Source organism: Saimiri boliviensis, chromosome 1 (genome assembly GCF_048565385.1).
Source record: "Saimiri boliviensis isolate mSaiBol1 chromosome 1, mSaiBol1.pri, whole genome shotgun sequence".
NCBI lineage: Eukaryota > Metazoa > Chordata > Mammalia > Primates > Cebidae > Saimiri > Saimiri boliviensis.
Genome location: NC_133449.1, coordinates 90608340 through 90628479, shown reverse-complemented (window position 1 = coordinate 90628479; position 20140 = coordinate 90608340). Strand labels below are relative to the sequence as shown.

The following is a 20140-nucleotide window of genomic DNA, read 5'->3' as shown; positions in this document are numbered from 1 at the left end:
TGGGATTACAGTTGTAAGGCAACATGCCACGCTGGAACCTCTTCCAGATATCAGCATTAAAGCAGCATGTGGGAAGCTGTAGTGGGCAAAAAAAGGCTCAGCTTTAGTGGGCAGAGAAGATTGGATGGTCCGAGAGTAGTCTCTACAGAGAGACTTCAGGATCCTCTCACCTATACCCAGAGCCCCCAAGGGCTCTCAAGTGCTTGGCTAAGCAACTATACCCCCTTGCTCCCAGCTGAAATAAATCACCCCTTTCTTCCTAGTTCAGTGTCTGATAGGTCTGTTTCTCACAGCCATTCCTGCTTTATCTGTACTCATGAAAAGTTGATAAGTCACCTAAATCACCTTTAATAAGAGCCCAGTAAGTTGAGATGTCACAAAAGCAGAGCCAGAAAAAGACTCTACCCTGCTATAGCTAGGACCAGCCACCCAACTTACAAGTCTTAGTACAAAATGAAAATGTGGGGCCCTGGTCAGGTGTGATGGCTCATGTCTGTTAACTCAGCACTTTTTTTTTGGTCCCTGATTTATTGAAAATAATACAACATTGCAGAAAAGATTCAAACAGGTCCCCAAGGCATTTTGAAATTCATCCCAACTGTAGGCTGAGTGACCTGCAGGTTGGACAGACTGCCTAAGTCCATTTCCTTAGTATCAGAATCTACTTCAGTGATCTCCAATCCAGAGACCTCAGGAACATAATTGTCTCTCTCTCTCCTCCTCCTGCAACTTGATGGAGATACCTCTTACTGGGCCTCTCTGAATCTGTCATCACTGGTGAGACAGCCTGCTATGTTGTTACGGCTTCTTGTTAAAGATAATGGCCATCTTCTCACACACGCGCTTGTTCACCTGGAAGTCTTTGTCCAGGAGTGTGTAGTACTTCTCTTTGATGACCTGGGCTGCCTTCTTCATGCTTTCGGTGCGAATGCGGCCCATGTCGGCGGGTTCTTGATAAAAGAGCGTTATCCCAGCAGTTTAAGTAACCGACGTGGGAAGATTGCTTGGGCTCAAGAGGTTGAGGCTGCAGCAGTGAGCCATGATTGTGCCACTGCACTCCAGCCTGGGTAATAAAGCAAGACCCTGTTTCAAAAAAAAAAAGAAAGAAAAAAGAAAAGGAAAGAAAATATGGGTAGGCGGAAAAAGTGCCATTTGAGGCAGTAAAATACAAACTTTTCCTTTCTTCTGTGGCCTCTCTCTTGCCCTCTCTTGGTGTTTCTTATTTGCTATTTGCTTATCTGCTTTTTTGGGCGCAGGTCTACTCGCAGGATGAGTCCAGACCCTCCCAGGCACTGCGGGGTGAGGAGCAGGAGGTGGGCTGCCCGTGACTGCATATCCACGCACAGTCCACCAGCTCCAGGAGTCCTCTGACTAGTCCTCTGACTAGACTGACTCGCCATCTCTGCCCAGGAGCAAGGATGAGGTGAGGGCATCAATCTTCCCTTCCCATGGGCCTCCTGCCCCAACCCATGGCTGCTGGGAGACCCCCAAGGGATTAAATCTGCATTCCAAAGCAGACTCAGCACCTGGCCAGGGGATGGGTGAGAGGCTGGTTCCTGCTGCTGCTCATCAAAGGCACTCATCAAAGGCACTGCCAGCCCAGGGCAAGGATGGCTGCCACCTGCCTTTCCCCAAAATGCCACAGGGTGCACCGGCTCAACCCCAATTCTCCCTGTGCCCACAGCTAGGCCCATACAGCAGGCAGAGGTCAGCAAGGACGGGGAAGTCAGCTGGGGCCTGGGGAACCAGGGGACAGGGAGGAGGCAGCTGATCATTGTTCCAGGGAAGCAGGGAGAGGCAGACCACGCATGGGCCGAGACTCCAAGCCCTCAGCGCATGCTGCGTTGCTCCATTGGACTTCATTTGTAAAATGTAAATGCAAAGATAAAATTATTAAAAATTCCAAGATAAGGTGGGCACAGTGGCACACACCTTTAGTCCCAGCTGTTCAGGAGACTGAGGTGGGAGATCAACTTGAGCCCAGGAATTTGAGTCCAGCCTGGGAAACATAGTGAGACCTCCACCTCAAAAACCAGAAAAGAATTTTAAGGCAGTAACCATAGAGCATTAGCCCCCCGCTCCAGTGCAGGACCCTTTTGAATGGAGCTCTTCTGAGCATGAGGCCCTGTCTATGCTGGATGCACACCCGCAAAACCAGCCTTGACTATTTTTTTTTTTTTTTTTTTTTTTTTTGAGATGGAATCTAGCTCTGTTGCCCAGGCTGGAGTGCAATGGCACGATCTCTGCTTACTGTAACCTCCGCCTCCTAGGTTCAAGCAATTCTCCTGCCTCCACCTCCTGAGTAGCTGGGATTACAGGCACATGCCACCAAGTCCCACTAATTTTTGTATTTTTAGTAGAGACGGGGTTTCCCCATGTTGGTCAGGCTGGTCTCGAACTCCTGACCTTGTGATCTGCCCACCTTGGCCACCCAAAGGGCTGGGATGACAGGCATGAGCCACAGTGCCCTGCCTGGCTACAACTTCTTACAGTTTAGGTCCTCTGCAAAGTCACCTGCTTCCAGGAGCTCCTATCAGAGCTGAGCTGAGGCCTTAGACTGGCATTAAAAGAGGTGAAGTTTCCCGCTGCAGCACTAAACACATCACTGAAGGCCTATGGAGTAATTCCTGAGCATCCTCCGACTCACAGCACTGCCACTGCATCAGCTTCTTCCAGATGCCAGGAAGCACCTCTGGGTCTTGGAGTTCCAGTTTGTTTGTGTCACCAGTAATAACTTGCATTTTTTTTTTTTTTTTTTTTTTTTTTTGAGACGGAGTTTCGCTCTTGTTACCCAGGCTGGAGTGCAATGGCGCGATCTCGGCTCACCGCAACCTCCGCCTCCTGGGCTCAGGCAATTCTCCTGCCTCAGCCTCCTAAGTGCTGGGATTACAGGCTTGAGCCACCGCGCCCGGCAATAACTTGTATTTTATCCTCTTTTAACAACTGGATATGTTCCCATTTCTCATCCTCTACATTGAGACCCATGTTTCATGATTTTCAGTATGTCTTTGAGAAAAGCCCATAAACCTATAAACACCCTTTTCCTCCCCAAGGTGAGGTTTGATCCTGGTACTTACCACCACTAATGACCGGAGAGTAATGTTGAGAACATTAGGCTCTATTTCTCATCCTAAGGGATGTATCCACACTTCATTATGGAAGGTTTTGAAGGGCTTCAATAAAATTAAAGTAAAATTTTAGTAAAACATCTCGGCCAAGGATGCTGGCTCACGCCTGTAAACCCAGCACTTTGGGAGGCTGAAGCAAGCAGATTAGGAGGTGAGGAGATCAAGGCCATCCTGGCCAACATGGTGAAACCACGTCTCTACTGAAAATACAAAAATTAGCCAGGCATGGTGGCACATGCCAGTAATCCCAGCTACTCGGGAGGCTGAGGCAGGAGAATCGCTTGAACCAGGGAGTCGGAGGTTGCAGTGAGCCGAGATTGCACCACTATACTCCAGCCTCGTGACAGAGTGAGACTCCATCTCAAAAATAAATAAATAGGCCGGGCGCGGTGGCTCAAGCCTGTAATCCCAGCACTTTAGGAGGCCGAGGCTGGTGGATCACAAGGTCGAGAGATCGAGACCATCCTGGTCAACATGGTGAAACCCCGTCTCTACTAAAAATACAAAAAACTAGCTGGGCGTGGTGGCGCGTGCCTGTAATCCCAGCTACTCAGGAGGCTGAGGCAGGAGAATTGCCTGAGCCCAGGAGGCGGAGGTTGCGGTGAGCCGAGATCGCGCCATTGCACTCCAGCCTGGGTAACAAGAGCGAAACTCCGTCTCAAAAAATAAATAAATAAATAAATAAATAAATAAATAAATTGAAACATTTTAAAGAAACAGAAAATACTAGTAGAGTTTTCACTCTGATTTCAGAATCAGTTTGTGGAAATTCAGTTTCACAAGAATGAAAACAGACCCCTAAGCACGGTAGCTTTTTTTTTTGTTGTTTTTTTTGAGATGGAGTTTCGCTCTTGTTACCCAGGCTGGAGTGCAATGGCGCGATCTCGGCTCACCGCGACCTCCACCTCCTGGGCTCAGGCAATTCTCCTGCCTCAGCCTCCTAAGTAGCTGGGATTACAGGCACGCGCCACCACGCCCAGCTAGGTTTTTTTTTTTTTTTTTGTATTTTTAGTAGAGACGGGGTTTCACCATGTTGACCAGGATGGTCTCGATCTCTCAACCTCGTGATCCACCCACCTCAGCCTCCCAAAGTGCTGGGATTACAGGCTTGAGCCACCGCGCCCAGCCTTTTTTTTTTTTTTTTTTTTTTTTTAAAGAGAGGGTTTCACTGTGTTGTCCAGGCTGATCTCAAACGCCTGAGCTCAATTTGTCCTCCTCCTCCAGCCTCCTGAGTAGCTGGGGCTACAGGTACACATCACCACCACCATGCTGAGATATGGTAGCTTTCTAACCAAAACATACCACCACGCAATGGAGAGCATGTAACTATTTGGTCATACAAATATATCTGAATAAATTCCAGCTCTCTTGGGGGGCCCTTTTTTCCTGTGTCTGCACAGAAACTGGCACTAGCAGGACTGCAACTGAGGCAGATTCAAGAATTAGCAGACTCTGGCTCAGGCAGGACAATTGAGTACCAGGAAATTTCTTTCAAGGGGCTTTTGTTGTTGTTGAAACCCAGTCTTGCTCTGTTGCCCAGGCGAGAGTGCAGTGGCGCAATCTCGACTCACCGCGACCTCCGCCTCCCAGGTTCAAGTGATTCTCCTGCCTCAGCCTCTCAAGTAGCTGGGATTACAGGCATGTGCCACCAAGCCCAGCTAATTTTTGCATTTTTAGTAGAGACAGGGTTTCACTCGTTGGTCCGGCTGGTCTCGAACTCCTGATCTCAGGTGATCTGCCCACCTCATCTTCCCAAAGTGCTGGGATTACAGACGTGAGCCACCGCGTCCTGTTCAAGGGGCTTTTTAGCCAAGAGATGGTGTAGACCCAGACGCCAGCAAGAAGAACATGATAGACTCTCTGTGAGGCCCTAAACTCCAAATCATGAGCCTCCACCCCCTGAAAGTATTTCAGAATCTCTGCGGGAGGCTTTGGGAGGAGGCAAGGTCCTGCAATGGGGTGGGTGGGGCTCCAAGTCATTGTTCTTTGCACATTCACGGCAATGTGACCTAATTGGCTAAGCACAGGCTGGAGAAGCTAGATAAACCTGCTTAAATTCAGAGCCAGAAGACACTCACGGGTGTTTTCTGAGGGCGCGTGAGGGTTGGAAAATCATCCTGCATTTGATTTCTCTGCCACCTGACGTGTGGAGGCTCTTTAACCAATCAGTTTCTTAGTCTTGGATGACGGAGAGGACTTCGGAGTCATCCTCGTTTTTGATGAGCCATACCACCCTATGGCCAGCAGAGGGAAGTACTGCACTTCAGAGCGACAATTTGAGATCTATCAAAGAATTTAAATCAAGAATATGAGGCCGGGCGCTGTGGCTCACGCCTGTAATCCCAGCTCTTAGGGAGGCAGAGGCGGGAGGATAGCTTGAGCCCAGGAGTTCGAGACCTGCCTGGGCAATATAGCGAGACCCCGTTCTCCACAAAAAGGAAAAAAACAAAAAGACAAAAAAAAAATAAGCGTAACTTCCCTCAAAGCAACAACCCCCCCCCACCCCCCCTTTTCATATTCTTGCCTGGAAGAAAGACCTTGCTTTCCTCTCTTCTTAATGCTGGGAAAAGTTAAAGCCATTATGAAATGCTGCTGCTACTGCTATTATGTGGGGGAGAAAGCAAATTTTCTTTTTATTTTATTTTATTTTATTTTATTTTATTTTATTTTGAGACAGTCTTACTCCGTCACCAGGCGCCAGGCTGGAGTGCAGTAGCGCGACCTCGGCTCACCGCAACCTCTGCCTCCCGGGTTCGAGCAATTCTCCTGCCTCAGCCTTCCGAGTAGCTGGGGCTACAGGCGCGCGCCACCACGCCTGGCCCTTCTTTTTACTTTTTAAGTCAATATTTTAAGTTCGAGGGTACATGTGCAGGATGTGCAGGTTTGTTACTTAGATAAACGTGTGCCATGGTGATTAGCTGCACAGATCACCCCATCACCCAGGTATTAAGCCATTCTTCCTGATGCTCTCCCTTCCACTTCCCGCATCAAAAGGACCCCACATTTTTTCTTTCTTTCTTTCTTTTTGAGACGGAGTCTAGCTCTGTTACCCAGGCTGGAGTGTAATGGCTCACTCTCGGCTCATTGTAACCTCTGTCTCCCCGGTTCAAGTGATTCTCCTGCCTCAGCCTCCCGAGTAGCTGGGACTACAGGCATGTACCACCACACCCCAGCTAATTTTTTTTTGGAGACGGAGTTCCACTCTTGTTACCCAGGCTGGAGTGCAATGGCGCAATCTCGGCTCACCGCAACCTCTGCCTCCTGGGTTCAAGCAATTCTCCTGCCTCAGCCTCCCGAGTAGCTGGGACTACAAGGGCGCCACCGTGCTCGGCTAATTTTTTTGTATGTTTAGTAGAGACGGGGTTTCACCGTGTTGACCAGGATGGTCTCGATCTCTTGACCTCGTGATCCACCCGCCTCGGCCTCCCAAAGTGCTGGGATTATAGGCGTGAGCCACCGCACCCAGCCTGTATTTTTAATAGAGATGGGGTTTCACCATGTTGGCCAGGCTGGTCTCAAATTCCTGACCTCAAGTGATCTGCCCATCTCGGCCTTTCAAAGTGTTGGGATTACAGGCATGAGCCACCGCTCCTGGCCTCCAAATTTTCTTATTCAGATGGCCTTGAGCAAAATTATACCATCCTGGACAGACAGACAGACACACACACACACCCCATTCTCCCCCTCTTGCTCTCTTTCTCAGATTTGAGATTCTCCTCCCACAGCCATTTTAAGCTTGCTCTTTTGCTCTTTAATGCAAGGCTAGGGAAAACATTCCAGGAGGCAGGGAAACTTCTCAGTATACCTGCTATCAGTCATACCTTGAAGGCTGGTCAAGCCTGTAGCATCTGAGTCTGGTCCCTGAAGCACCAGCAGCTCTGACTAGAGGTCCTGCCTCCTAGCTGTGGCCCCAGCTCTCCCTGATCATGACAACTGTGGCTTCCACACTTGCTCCTACCCATGTCTGTAACTGAGCTCAGCATACATTTGCCTTATGGGGGCCAGAAGACTGCCTTTCTTTCACCTTGTCCCAATCCACGATTAGCCAAATCTTGGCCCAAATTACGTGCTGGCTGGTGTTGGGCAGCTGTGAGACCCCTCTGTCTTCTAGGCTCTTCTGAGAACCAGTGTCCTTTGAGATCTCAGATGGGATCTAGAGGAGGGTTTCCACCCAGACCGCTTTCCACAGATTTCACTTCTGCTTTCATCTGCTAGGTGTGGTTTTCAACTAGAAGCCCTAACAGAGAAGAAAAAAATTCATTTACCATTCAGGACAAGGTGTTCACATTTGAACAAGGCAGAAATAACAGAAGGGAAGTGAATTCTAAAGGGACTCTTAGTTTTAGGGGAGATATATTTGAGTGCAGGAGGCTAGGCCACTCATTAGCAGCTCTTTGTCCCTCACTGAGGCAGCCTTGACTCTAAACAGATAACACAGGGCTGAAACACACCCAGCCACCTTTGATAAGTAACCACCTCTGCCAAACACTGTTTCTTTCACAGGCCTAGATGATCTCATCTCAGAGGCTGGATTTTCTGGTATCTGTTCCAAGCACAAACTCACTTCTGATTATCTTTGCGAATGACAGTCAATCTCTCCTGAGAAGCTCCTTTATATCCCACACTGGGCTAAGCTTTGAAGAGGGTACAGTTAAAGAACCCATGTCCCCAGGCAGGGCAACTCATGTCTGTAATCCCAGCACTTTTGGGAGGCCAAGGCAAGAGGACCGCTAGAGCCCAGGAGTCCAAGATCAGCCTGGGCAACATAGTGAGACCTCTCGAGACCTTGTGTCTACAAAACATAAAGCAAATTAGCCATGCATGGTGGCTTGCACCTGTCTGTAGGAAGCTGAGGCAGGTGAGCCTGGGAGACAAAGGTTGCAATGAGCCAAAATCACACCACTGCACTCCAGCCTGTGCAACAGTGAGACTCTGTCTCACAAAAAAAGAAAAGGAAAATAAAGGACCCATGATTCCTCACAAAGCTTACCTCTGTCTCTGATTCATGGTTCTCTATTTCCACAAGCTTTGCGGAGCAAGGGGTTCATGACACTTCACCTTTATGGTACAGATGATTTCCCGAAACTGGATTCCTTTAGCTACTGGCTCCACAGCACTCCCTCCAGGAGCCACCTTCCCTCTCCATGTTTTTGTCATGAATTTTGAATGGGCCATTTCTATTTTATTCTTTTTTATTTATTTATTTATTTTTTTGAGACCAGGTTTCACTCTTGTAGCCCAGGCTAGAGTGCAATGATGCTATCTTGGCTCCCTGCAACCTCCACCTCCTGGGTTCAAGACATTCTCCTACCTCAGCCTCTCAACTAACTGGGATTACAGGTGTGCACCACTATGCCCGGCTAATTTTTGTATTATTAGTAGAGACAGTAATCGAGTCACACTGAGTTTGGGCGGACCCTAACCCAACACTCAGAATGTTTGAAGACTGTTTACAAATTTGTGTTGGGCCGTATTCAAAGCCTTGGGTTGGACAAGCTCGTTCTAGACCACGGCACAGGGAGAGCCCAGTGGCCTTGCTGAGTTGAAAAGTGAGAGATCAGGGTTCAGGGACAGGGGTGGAGAATAGCTAGAATGTGTAGGGCAGAATCCCCGAGAAGCCAGCATTACAAAAGAGAGAAAGCTTGGGAGTCTCCTTGAATCCATCCTGCATAGTAAGGCATACATGGATAGAGTGAAACTCTATGAGGGTTAGTAAAGAGCAACCATGGGCTGGGTGCGGTGGTTCATGCTGGTAATCCCAGCACTTTGGGAGGCTGAGGTAGGCAGATCACTTGAGGTCAGGAGTTCAAGAACAAGCCTGGCCAACATGGTGAAACCCCATCTCTACTAAAAATAAAAAATAAAAAAAAAAAAATTAACCAGGCATGGTGGTGAGCACCTGTAATCCCTCAGCTACTCCGGAGGCTGAGGCAGGAGAATTGCTTGAACCTGGGAGATGGAGGTTGCAGTGAGCCAAGATTGTACCACAGCACTCCAGCCTGGGTGACAGAACAAGACTCCATCTCTAAAGAAATAGATAAATAAAAGAAAGAGCAACCACGAAGCCATGAGCACAGTGGTTCCCAAAGTTCACTTGGGATGAGAGCTGTCTGTTCTGAGGATAACTGCGAACTTTTCTGCTTTTAACTTACACTGATGACTACTCTGCTCTCTAGGAGTAGAGGCCAGCCCACTCTCCCTAAGCTTCTTTGAGTAAACAGTTCTGAAAACAGGGTGTTGTGGGCCGGGCCCAGTGGCTCAAGCCTGTAATCCCAGCACTTTGGGAGGCTGAGGCAGGCGGATCACAAGGTCAAGAGATCAAGACCATCCTGGCCAACATGGTAAAACCCCGTCTCTACTTAAAATACAAAAATTAGCTGGGCGTGGTGGTGCGCGCCTGTAGTCCCAACTACTCAGGAAGCTGAGGCAGAAGAATTGCTCGAACCCAGGAGGCGGAGGTTGCAGTGAGCCGAGATCGCGCCATTGCACTCCAGCCTAGCACCTGGCAACAGAGTGAGACTCTGTCTCAAAAAAAAAAAAAAAAAAAGAAAGAAAAGAAAAAAGAAAAAGCGGTGTTGCGGGCTGAGATGGACCAAATCACGAAGAAAAACAACTCCTTTCTTTTTTTTTTTTTTTTTGAGACGAAGTTTCGCTCTTGTTACCCAGGCTAGAGTGCAATGGCGCAATCTCGGCTCACCGCAACCTCCACCTCCTGGGTTCAGGCAATTCTCCTGCCTCAGCCTCCTGAGTAGCTGGGATTACAGGCACACGCCACTATGCCCAGCTAACTTTTTGTATTTTTAGTAGAGACGGGGTTTCACCTTGCTGACCAGGATGGTCTCGATCTCTTGACCTCGTGATCCACCCTCCTCAGCCTCCCAAAGTGCTGGGATTACAGGCTTGAGCCACCGCGCCCGGCCAACTCCTTTCTTTTTTAACTGTATTTTTTTTTTTTTTTTTTTTTTGAGACAGAATCTCTGTCTGTCACTAGGCCTGGAGTGCAGTGATCCAATCTCAACTCACTGCAACTTCACCTCCTGGGTTCAAGTGATTCTTCTGCCTCAGCCTTCTAAGTAGCTGGGATTATAGGTGCCCACCACCATGCCCAACTAATTTTTTAATTTTTAGTAAAGATGGGGTTTCGCTATATTGACCCAGCTGGTCTTGAACTCCTGACCTGAAGTTATCTGCCTGCCTCGACCTCCCAAAAGTGCTGGGATTACAGGTGTGAACCACTGTATCCGGCCAGAAAAACAACTTATTTCTGCAAGGCTGCAACACCTGCTAATCAAAGCCCACCAAACTTAAAGCTGGTGCTTTTTAACTCTTTCCCCTATGAAACCCATCTCACTCCCCAAGTTCAGGGAGACACTCCTTTTGGGTATTCTTTGTTGCAAATTCAAGCAAAGGACTGAATAATGTACCTATTCCTTTGCAGTGTGAACATCAGAATTTTTGAGAATTCAATAGTTCTGGCTAGCCAGAGTAAAGAGACCTAATTGATTACTTGAGGCACTCAGTAGAAATCCCAGGAGGACCATGCCTTTATAGTAGAGCTAACTGGTCCACTAGCATAAAGGCTACTCTAAAAAGAAATTTAAGGCCGGGTGCAGTGGCTCACACCTGTAAAATCACAACATTTTGGGAGCCTGAGGCAGGCAGATCACTTGAGGTTAGGGGTTCAAAACCAGCCTGGCCAATATGGCGAAACCCTGTCTCTACTGAAAATACAAAAATTAGCCTGGTATGGTGGCACATGCCTGTAATCCCAGCTACTCGAGAGGCTGAGGCAGGAGCCCAGGAGGCAGAAGTTGCAGTGAGCCGAGATCACACCACTGTACTCCAACCTGGGCAACAGAGTGAGACTCTGTCTCAAAAAAAAAATTAAAAACAGGCTTCATAGAAGGACCAAACTGAACTGAAAGTAAATTAACTGCTTACCAGAAAACAGCCTAGCATTCTTTAAAGACAAATAATAGAGGCCGGGTGCAGTGGCTCAAGCCTGTAATCCCAGCACTTTGGGAGGCCGAGGAGGGTGGATCACGAGGTCAAGAGATCGAGACCAACCTGGTCAACATGGTGAAACCCCATCTCTACTAAAAATACAAAAAATTAGCTGGGCATGGTGGCACGTGCCTGTAATCCCAGCTACTCAGGAGGCTGAGGCAGGAGAATTGCTTGAACCCAGGAAGCGGAGGTTGCAGTGAGCCGAGATTGCGCCATTGTACTCCAGCCTGGGTAACAAGAGTGAAATTCTGTCTCCAAAAAAAAAAAAAAAGACAAACAACAAAACCTAGCATTTAGCAATGCAAAGGTAACATCTTCCGGCATAGGATAAAAAATCAGCACACACACAAAGAAACAGTAAGCGTGATTCATAACCGGGAGAAAAAAATCAGCCAATGTGAAGCTGTTATAACTAAATAAACATGACCACAATGAGAAGAGAGAGAGAGAAGATATAAAAAAGAAACAGAGGAACTTCCAGAGATAGGATTAACAGTAAACTAGATACGGAAAGAAAAGAATACTGAACTTGAGATACAGCAATAGAAACCAGTCAAGTAAAAACAGAAAAAAAAAAAAAAAAAAGACGGGGTGAGGTGGCTTACACCTATAATCCCAGCACTTTGGGAGGCCGAGGCAGGCAGATCACCTGAGGTCAGGAGTGTGAGACCAGCCTAATTTTTGTATTTTTAATAGAGACAGGATTTCACTATGCCAACATAGTGCAATCCTATCTCTACTAAAAATTAAAAAATTAGCCAGGTGTGGTGCACACTACTATAATCCCAGCTGCTTGGGAGGCTGTGGCAGGAGGTGGAGGTTGCAGTGAGCCAAGATCACAACATTGCACTCCAGCCTGGGCAGCAGAGTGATACTCCATCTCAAACGAAAAAAGAACAAGACTGGGCATGGTGGCTCACACCTGTAATCCCAGCATTTTGGGAAGCCAGAAGGTGAAAACAAGAGTTTGAGACCAGCCTGGGCAACAAAGTGAGACCCCATCTCTAAAAAAATAAAATGAAAATGAAAATTATATATGTATATATATTTTTTTGAGATGGAGTCTTGCTTTGTTGCCCAAGCTGGAATGCAGCGGTGCAGTCTCAGCTCACTGCAACTTCCACCTCCAGGGTTCAAGCTATTCTCCTGCCTCAGCCTCCCAAGTGTCTGGGATTACAGGCACATGCCACCATACCTGGCTAATTTTTGTATTTTTAGTAGAGACAGGGTTTCACCACGTTGGCCAGGCTGGTCTTGAAATCCTGACCTCAGGTGATTCACCTGCCTCAGCCTCCCAAAGTGCTGGGATTACAGGTGTGAGCCAGTGTGCCCAGTCAGAACAAAAATAGATTTTTTAAATGAAAATTAAAATAAAATGAACACCACCTCAGTAAGCTGTGGGATAGTACCAAGCTCAAACACTTGGGCTCAAGTGTTGTTTCTGCCTTGTGGCCTCAAGTGGTCTAACATAATTAGAGCCCCTCCAAAATTAGAGAAGGCTGAAAAAACAGCCAAAAATTTTCTGAAATTGATACTGTTTAAAGCAAAAAATAACAACAAGGTCTTAAGAGGTTTATCACATATGTAGAAGTAAAATGAATAATCATATTAGCCCGTCAGGAGGCTGGGTGGGAGGACTGCCTGAGCCCAGGAGTTCAAGGCTGTGATGTACAATGATCGTGCCTGTGAATGGCCGCTGCACTCCAGCCTGGACAAGATAGTGAGACTCTGTCCCTAAATTTAAAAAAAAAGGGGCCGGGAGGAAAAAAGAAAAAGAAAAAAACCAATAGCCCAAAGGATAGAAGAGAATAAATTAAAATAAACTGTTACAAAGCTTTTTGATTTTGTGTGGAGGGCATAATAACATTTGAAGGTATTCTGGGTTAAGCAGTTTATCCAAGGTGGCAGATATGATGGAGCTGGGATCCAAATTAAGCTTTCCAGATTCAAAGCTTCCTGTGGGGACATGAGATGTGAGGTTAGGCTCACACACGCCACAAGACAGTTTTCCCAAAGGCTGTGGGAAGTAAGTGCTTTCATCTCTGTTGTGGGTGGAATTGTACCCCCTCAAAAGACCCGTTCAAATCCTAACTTTCATACCCGTGAGTGTCAGCTTCCTTGGAAATAGGTTATTTGCAGATGTAATCAAGTCGTACTGAGTTAGGGTGAAACCTAACCCAATGATTGGTGTCCTTAAAAAAAAGGGGGGTGGGGACCCGGTACGGTGGCTCATGCCTGCAATCCCAGCACTTGGGGAGGCCAAGGCTGGTGGATCTCCTGAGGTAAGGAGTTCGAGACAGCCTGGCCACCACGGTGAAAAATTAGCTGGGCCTAATACCTAGTACCAGCTGGGTCAGAGAGACCCCCCAACTTAGGCAGCGCTGAAGGAAATGAGAGGCAGACACCCAAATAGAACAGCAAAGTGGGTCTATGGTGGGGCCGGGGGCAGCAGCCTTCCAAACTGAGAGTCTCGGGGGCTGATGGCATTCCAGGCTGAAGGCCCTGAGCACATTCTGATCCATGTATTTATTCTCCCAGGTGCTAATTATTAACAAACAGGTGTTTTGTATTTTCTCATAACTGAAAAATATACCAAGCAGGCAGCTGTTACCTGCTTACCACTGATTACAACCAAGCTAAAAGGTACTCTCCATGAAGGAGCCACGGGGCCATTTTTTTTTTTTTTTTTTTTTTTGAGACGGAGTTTCACTCTTGTTACCCAGGCTGGAGTGCAATGGCGCAATCTTGGCTCACCGCAACCTCCGCCTCCTGGGTTCAGGCAATTCTCCTGCCTCAGCCTCCTGAGTAGCTGGGATTATAGGCACGTGCCACCATGCCCAGCTAATTTTTTTTTTTTTTTTTTTGAGACGGAGTTTCGCTCTTGTTACCCAGGCTGGAGTGCAATGGCGCGATCTCGGCTCACCGCAACCTCCGCCTACTGGGTTCAGGCAATTCTCCTGCCTCAGCCTCCTGAGTAGCTGGGATTACAGGCACGCGCCACCACGCCCAGCTAATGTTTTGTATTTTTAGTAGAGACGGGGTTTCACCATGTTGACCAGGATGGTCTCGACCTCTTGACCTCGTGGTCCACCCGCCTCGGCCTCCCAAAGTGCTGGGATTACAGGTGTGAGCCACCGCGCGCCCGGCCTCATGGGCACATGTTTTTACATTGTTCTTCCACTTTTAGAATGCCCCAGGTGGTTTTCCACTTTGTGCAGGGGGCGGGGGTGGGGTGGGGTGGGGTGGAGGGAGTTGGGGTGTGTCGGGGGAACAGGGTCAGATATCTCCAAGAATTATTTTAACCGATGTATGATATTATGCATTGTTCTTCCACTTTGGAATGCCCCAGGTGGTTTTCCTCTTGGTGTGGGGAGGGGGGTGGGGGGGCTGGGTTTTCCTTGCCATCATTCTCCCCAGCAAGCAATAGATTAATATATTCTATCATACACTCAGTATTCATCAATATTCCTAACTTAATATTTAACAGGGAGTGGTGGCGCATGCCTGTAGTCCCAGCCACTCGGGCGGCTGTTGTTTTAAGCTACCTTGTCTGTGGCATTTTGTTACAGAAGCCCTAGGGAACTCATATAATCTCTAAAGCTTCCTTTCTGATGATTCCAGTCTTTACAAGGTAAAGAAGTTTTGCCTCTACCCATGCATGGGCCCAGCATGAAGTGAGTGTTGATAGCAGGACATTAAGTTGACAAAATAAACCAGCTTCAGGATCTAATAGCCACAGGGGAAAAGCAGGAAGTGGGGACTGGTTGGACTGGTTTTCTCATAAATCTCAATGACTTTGATCCCAACCAGGTGGATTTAAAGTTAATCGATTCAGGGAGGAACACTTGAGCAGATGCACCATGTGTGAGGCCTGTGCTAGGTCCCCGGGGAAGCCAGGTGTCAGGTGCCACTGCCTTGGGGGAGTTCATAGGATTTACTTTTGCGCCAGGTGTAATGGAACAGGTCAGTCACTAGTCAAGGTGTGAGTAACAGGCTGTGCAAGTTCAAAATCGAGAGAGTGATTCATTTCCCCTGGAGGAGCATCAACCAGACCGCTTCACTGAGGAGGAGGAGGCGGTGGTGAGGTCTCACTAATAAATATCTGACTGTAGAGTTCACAGCCCAAAGAAGGTATTGTACATCAATTGGAGACAAGCAAAGGGAAAACAAATCTACCAGGAGAGCTGGTGTTTTTCTGGAGAGTTTCACTGATCGGTGCTCTTTGCTCAGTGGAGAGGTGCAAAGCAGTCTAGGCCCTGCTCGCACTGAGGGGGGATTCTCTGGGCTCTCGGAACCCCTTCTCTTCCCTTCTGGTTCTCCACTTGGGGTGAGTGCTTATCACCACCTTCTGCAGAGATTGAGGAAAGTGGAGATGGTACATAGAGGCTTTGGAGCTGCTAGTGATCTCAGTGACATCTTGTAAGAGAGCTGGTGGCTAGAGGAGAGAAAAGGCCCTTGTGTTGCATTTGCAGGATCTGGGGCAATAGCCCCATATCTAAGCTCCATTTATGTTGCCTAAAACAGTATAGCCCACATGTCTAAGCTCCATCTACATTGACACTCCATGACCCCACATGGGCCACCCCAGTGTCATGGCCAGTCTGGAGAAGTGAACCTGCAAAAAAGCTACGGATGCCCTGAAGGTAGACTTGACCCTTCCGAGCAAGAAATTTTGACGTCCTGCGAGCACCCAGAATGGTCTAGGAGAGAGAGAACAGGCTCCAGTGGACATATTCTCTTAGCCCTATTGGCTGCCTCTTTCATGGCAAAGGACATGGATGAAATAGCCTAGAGCAGAACTCTGTAAGGTCTGGGGCCCTGAGGAGGAACCTGCTTACCCATGTCGAAGGTAGAATTGGGAAGCACTGTTATAAACTCAACATAAAGTGATACTGAGTTTCTTGGTTTTGTTCTGGAACTGGACTAATGAATTCCAACCATCATGGAAGCCCTGTGTGAAGCATTTCATGGGGAGAAACTTGCATGATGTAGTGGTTTGCAACTGGGGGAAATTTGGCATACAGTGACATTCGGGATGTCTACAGGCGTTTTGTGTTGTCACAACTGGAGGATACTGCAAGGCATCTGGTGGGTAGAGGCCAGGGATGTTGCAAAATGTCCTACAATGTTGCCCTACAGGATAGTACCCCATAAGAAACAATGATTTTGGCTGGGCATGGTGGCTCACGCCTGTAATCCCAGCACGTTGGGAGGCTGAGGCAGGTAGATCACTTGAGGTCAGGAGTTCAGAACTAGCCTGGCCAACATGGTGAAACCCTGTCTCTACTAAATATACAAAAAAATTAGCCAGGTGTGGTGCTGTGCACCTGTAATCCCAGCTACTCAGGAAGCTGAGGCAGGAGAATTGCTTGAATGGTAAGGTGGAGGTTGCAGAGAGCTGAGATGGTGCCACTGCACTCTAGCCTGGGCGACAGAGCAAGACTCAGTCTCAAAAAAAAAAAAAAAAAAAAAAAAAGGCCAGGTATAATGGCTCACGCCTGTAATCCCAGCACTTTGGGAGGCCAAGGAGGGCGGATCATGATGTAAGGAGTTTGAGACCAGCCTGGACAGCATGGTGAAACCCTGTCCCTACTAAAAATGCAAAAATTAGCCAGGCCTTGTAGTGCGCACCTGTAATTCCAGCTATTCAGGAGGCTGAGGTAGGAGAATCACTTGACCCCAGGATACTGAGGTTGCAGTGAGCTGAGATTACACCACTGCACTCCAGCCTGGGTGACAGAGCTGGACTCCATTTCAAAAAATAAACAAATAAATAAATAAAATAAAAATCAGAAACAATGATTTGGCCCCAAATATCAGTAGTGCTGAGGTTTGAGAAAAACATTTTTAGTACCGTGAGCACATGCTTTTGGCTTGTTTGCTGCAGGATGCTGGGCCTGGAAGATGTAAGATCGTAAGCAGCCAGGGCTCCTAAAGAATGACTGAGTGGCTGTTTCCAGAAAAGTAGATGAGAATCGCAGAAAAATAACTAATGGTGAACTTGGGACTGTACTATCAGCCTCAACAAATAGACTTGGGGCCCATCAATTGGCTGTGCCAAGCTCCCTAAGACCCACCAGCCTAAACTGTCCATCCCTTTTCCTTGTGCAACTTTCCCACCCTTCTCACCAACCATCTCTCACCTTTGGTCTTCGCTGGGGCAACTCCCCATTCAACCAACTCCCCTGTGCTTACGTCAATTATCTCAGTTTTCCTTGCAGCTTAAAACTTACCAGGCCTCATGGTGCCTACTTTTCTTTCTCTTTTTTTGGAGAGGGATGGAGTTTCACTCTTGTTGCCCAGGCTAGAGTGTAATGGTGCAATCTTGGCTCACTGCAACTTCTGCCTCCCGGGTTCAAGCAGTTCTCCTGCCTCAGCCTCCCAAGTAGCTGAGACTACAGGCACATGCCACTACGCCCAGCTAATTTTTGTATTTTTAGTAGAGATGGGGTTTCACCATGTTGGTCAGGATGGTCTCGATCTCTTGACCTTGTGATCTGCCCACCTCAGCCTCCCAAAGTGTGGGGATTACAGGAGTGAGCCACTGGGAACCCAGCCTACTTTTCTTTATCAGGCTATACAACTCAGGACACAGAATTTGGACTTAGGTGTGTGTGAACCCAGGGGCCATGCTCAGCTGAGCAGCCAGCACTGCCTCCCTGGAGCAGCCAGGATTCTTGGAGGGATACTTTGGACAACATTTTATGAAATGTTTCTGGCCTCCTTCTAAATCAGAGCAGAAAGGGGTAGTCAGGATGTTCTAAACACCAACCCCCTCTACCCACCTCATGACAACTTTTTAAGCTGAGCGTGCTGCAATCACTTAATTCTTCTAGACATAAGATAAGCCAAGAGCCACGTCTACTCTGAGCCTATGAGCAGGCAGGATCAAGTTTAAGAGCATCTCTTCTTTGGAATCTTAAGACCTAGGATCCCAGCAGTTTTGGAGTCTAAAGACTTCAGGCTCCCGAAGATCCCTCAATTTTTAATAATGTTAAGTGTTTCCCCAATACTTAGCTAAGCAAAGAAGGAAAAGGTATACTTTCATTACACAGTCAGTTCTTGATGATTCTAGGGGAAATTCTTCCACTTCAGAAATCTCTACTTTTTTCTTTTCTCATTACTCTTCTTCATTAATTCTCTCAGTAAATATTTATCTGTGGCTGGGTGTGGTGACTCACACCTGTAATCCCAGCACTTTGGGAGGGCAAGGTGGACAAACTGCCTGAGGTTAGGAGTTCAAGACCAGCCTGGCTTCCTTGGTGAAACCCTATCTCTACTAAAAAATACAAAAATTAGCTGGGCATGGTGGTGCTCACCTATAATCCCAGCTATTTGGGAGGCTAAGGCAGGAGAACTGCTTGAACCCGGGAGGAGGCGGAAATTACAGTGAGTCGAGATCGCACCACTGCACTCCAGCCTTGGAGACAGAGGAATACTCCATCTTGATTTAAAAAGATTAAAAAACAAAGGCAGAAACTCAGACCAGGGTGGCAGTGGCATTCTCAGCCCAGGGCTGGCCCTGCTAGATACCCCAGGTACCATGGTAAGCACAGGTATACAGTGATGAAGAGCATTTTCCTAAATAATATTACCCAGGCTGACTCCAAGTTTTAATACCTCAGGCAGGAAAGGGAGAGGAGTGTAAATAAAATGTTTGCCATGGAATTTCACCAGTGTAAAAATAAGATTCTAGGAAATAATTATCTGCACTTCGGTTATTTGGGGTGGTACCGGAGTGAATCTTTATAAAGGTGGTATCAATGGAGAAAAAGAAGGGAAGGATTCTTCGTGATGGGTTGTTTTCCCAAGCACCTCGATCTAATAGATTGCCTATAAATAAATAGTACAAATATATTTCCACATCTGAGAACTACTAGCGAGCATCAGTTTTAGAGAGAAATAGAACAAAGCTCCTTTTCTGCAGTAAGACTACATTAGCTTAATGTTGCTGTTTAAAAAAGTTTCCACTGACCTTAAAAACACTGAAATCCAAGAAATGTGGATTCTGGAGTTTGAGGGCGAGGGAATCCCAGGGTTATGGACACACGGTCACATCAATAACAAAAACAAAAGAGAAATGAATAAAGACTTGAAATACTAGGAATCTGGGTCCCTGCAGGAAGCCCAGGGGACTGCCAGGAATACAGCCCCATCCTAGCCACGTGATCATTCTCCAGCCTTTCCCGGGGCCTGGAGACAAAGGAGAGGGGAGGAGACTTGGGGACAAAGAGCAGGAGCTGTAGAGTCTAGCCCCGGGTAACCCTGCTACCTTGGTCTGAGTTTCTGCCTTTGTTTTTTAATCTTTCCGAAAGGAAGTTAAAAATTAATCCAAGATGTAAATGACTAAGTAAGCAAACGTGCCTGTGAGGCTCTCTAAGGGTACCTGCTCATCCAGTCTGCCCGCCACACTGAGGGCAAAGCGTAAAGGGGAAAGGCTTTCGCAACCCCCTTGAGGCCCCAGCCCCTCCTTTTAGGGCTCTTTCCCGCCTTTCAGAGTCTCCGCTCCCACCCCTCCTTCGGATCTCTGGGCGAACCTCTTTCCTTTCCGCCTTCATCTTAGCATTTATGTCTTAAGTTGCTGTCCCTTGCTGAAATAAATTCATTATAGAAAACTATGCTCTCTGACAAACGGGTATCAGCTAACAGCCAATGGCGAGAAGGGAGACAGCTTTTGTTCTATGATGTTGTTTAAAAAAAAATGCAAATGTCATGATAATGAGGCCAGTCTAGAGACAAGGTGAAAGCTGGACAGAGATTCAGGTCCCCGCTAGGCTGTGAAATCCATTTCTTCCAGTTACAGTGAAACTACTTCCCCTAGCTTCCCATTTATGATGATTTCCATTATTTGGAATGTTTGTGACTCTCTCTTTCTGTCACACACATGGGTACAGTGAGAGCTAGATGCAGTTTAGAAATCAAATCTCTGTTGAACCGACTGTTAATTTAAATTTTTGAAAAAAGAAATAAAAATTCTAATTCTATAGTTCAATGTTGAGTTTATT

The 20140-nt window shown here is 47.3% G+C and overlaps 1 pseudogene; it reads right to left on the bottom strand.

The window, feature by feature from the left end:
* Nucleotides 1–241: 241 nt before the first annotated feature.
* Nucleotides 242–19289, bottom strand: LOC141584759 (small ribosomal subunit protein eS17 pseudogene; annotated as a pseudogene).
* Between the last annotated feature and the right edge of the window lie 851 nt (nucleotides 19290–20140).